The following is a 2,409-nucleotide window of genomic DNA, read 5'->3' on the forward strand; positions in this document are numbered from 1 at the left end:
ACAACAGTAAAGATGCCTTATTTTTATACAATTATTTTTTCTCAGGTGGCGAAAGAAATAAATCCAAAATTTCAAAAAGAAATAAATCCAAAATTTCAATCTTTTTCAGACTGAAAAATCACAAGGCTCTAAGCTTCAGAATTAAACCAGAAAACCTGAGAAGCACATGATGACTTCTGCTTGCTCTGGTTGCTCGGTTTCAACTTCTGTTTCTAGCCACACCTTGTCCCCCTCTTTCAGTGGCATGACTATAGCACTGGAAATGTTTTCATTCTCTTTACTGGACAGCTGGTGCTTTTCCAAGACTTGGGTGTGGTTCCTCATCAGCTGAACGCTCACCTTGCAGTGATGAAGCTTCACATCAAAGCTGAAGTGGTAATTCCCAGGCTTCCTGCAGATAAACACTCCCGTGGCCTCCTCCAGGTCCCTCTGCTCATTGTGCAGGACATTCGTGAAGACGACAGGCTTGGAAGGTGGAGGAAGCCTCCCACTGAACTTTGCAGTGAAGGCTGACCTTGCTCTGCTGGGGCATTTTATGTTGGGACCATCTTGCCCTAGGAATCCTGGCAAACCTGTACTTCCTAGAGAGGACACAGAACCATCAATGAGTGGCTGATTGAGTGGGAGCTTGTATCCGCCTAGGATGTATTCATGGTGTCATGAGCCCACACTCTGAGTGTGCAAGACACTGCTCTCTGGGTCTTGTCTATACCCCAATTTCTCAGAGCTCCATACCTGGTTCTAGTTTCCAAGTATGCTACCAGAGACTCAATGCAGCATCCCATAGAAGGCAATACTTGTTTCATTTCCACCTCACATTCCTGATTCTACATGTGTACCATGTCCTGGAGCAGAATTTTCAGACTACTATGTTCTGCTTGGGCTAGCACTGAGCCCCCATGGCTGTTCCAGCTTTGTATAATGAGACCCCAGCACAGAGCTGAGAAGCTCTGGCATATTATCTACTAGCTGCCCTCATCTCTTTCCATGAAAATTTTTTTTTTACTTTTATCTTAAGCTATACATCGCTCAGAATGATTATACTCATTTATCCTAGCCTCTTGTAGGGATTAAGATACTGCCCTGAGCTGAGCGTGGTGGCATATGCCTGCAATCCCATTACTTGGGAGGCTGAGATAGGAGAATCACAGGTTCAAGGTGAGCCTAGTCAATTTGGTAAGTTTAAAAAAATTAAAAGGGCTAAGAGTGAGCTTTGGGCTTATAAAGAAAATACAGGTGATATTTTATCACTTAATAGTAGTGTTTCCCTAGTCAAGTTCTTTAGCATTTATAAGGATCTGTTTTCCTAACTACCCATAACAGTACTCTTTCAATGCTCTTTTCTTGAAATAGTATTCAGTCTTATGTTAACTGTCCTGATGATTACTACTGGTCTCCCAGTTTGGGATTATAAAGTTTGCCCCTCAAAAGTGTAATGATAAAGATAGCAACAAATCTGTGTTCCATTACTTTATGGAGCTCTCTTTCTCCCCATATTTATGAGGGTCTGCCACTTACTTAATGATACCAGCCTTGAATTCAAGGGCCTAGGCCTCTTTTTGAGGACTAGTAAACCACTATATACCGAAACATAGATTTCTCTGATCCTAGGATAGAGACCCATGGTTATTCAATGATAACAGCCCTGTAAGAAATGTAAAAATGCCTGAGCCAGACAGGATGACACACACCTATAAATCCCAGTATTTGGGAGGCTAAGACAGAAGAATCACAGGTTCAAGGTCAACCTCAGCAACTTAGTGAGGCCCTCAGCAGCTTAGTGAGACCCTTTTTCCAAATAAAAGATAAAATAGGGCTGGAAGTGTAACTCTAGGTAGAATGCCCCCCGCTCGCTCTCTCTCTCTCTCTCTCTCTCTCTCTCTCTCTCTCTCTCTCTCACACACACACACACACATACACACACACACACACACACACACACACACACAAATAAAGCAGGAGACGAGGAGACTATCTGAAGGAATGCTTTTGACAATCTCATTTTGGTTTAAATAGCAATGCAGGATGCATCCACACTCTGCAGAGTTCTCTAGCTTCCCCCTGCCTCAGAATCACTTGGGGGCTCTTGTACAAATGCAGACTGCTCATCCGTAAATTTTCTCAGAGTAGACATGGGGTAGAGAGACTGCAACGTGATTTTAAAAGAATATCCTAGGCCCGGCGTGATGGCGCATGCTTGTAATCCCCCCACTTAGGAGGTGGAGACAGGAGGATTGCACAAGTTTAAAGCCAGCCGTGCTGGCGTAGGAGACCCTGTTTCCAAATAAAATACCTGAAAATAGGTCTGGGAGTGTAACCCAGAGGTAGAAGGGTTTCCTGGAACCCTAGTACCACCAAAAAAGAAAGAAAGAAAAAAAAGAATATCTCAGGTGCTGCTGCTTGTCTGGA

The sequence above is a fragment of the Muscardinus avellanarius genome (genome assembly GCF_963383645.1).
Source record: "Muscardinus avellanarius genome assembly, chromosome: 11".
NCBI lineage: Eukaryota > Metazoa > Chordata > Mammalia > Rodentia > Gliridae > Muscardinus > Muscardinus avellanarius.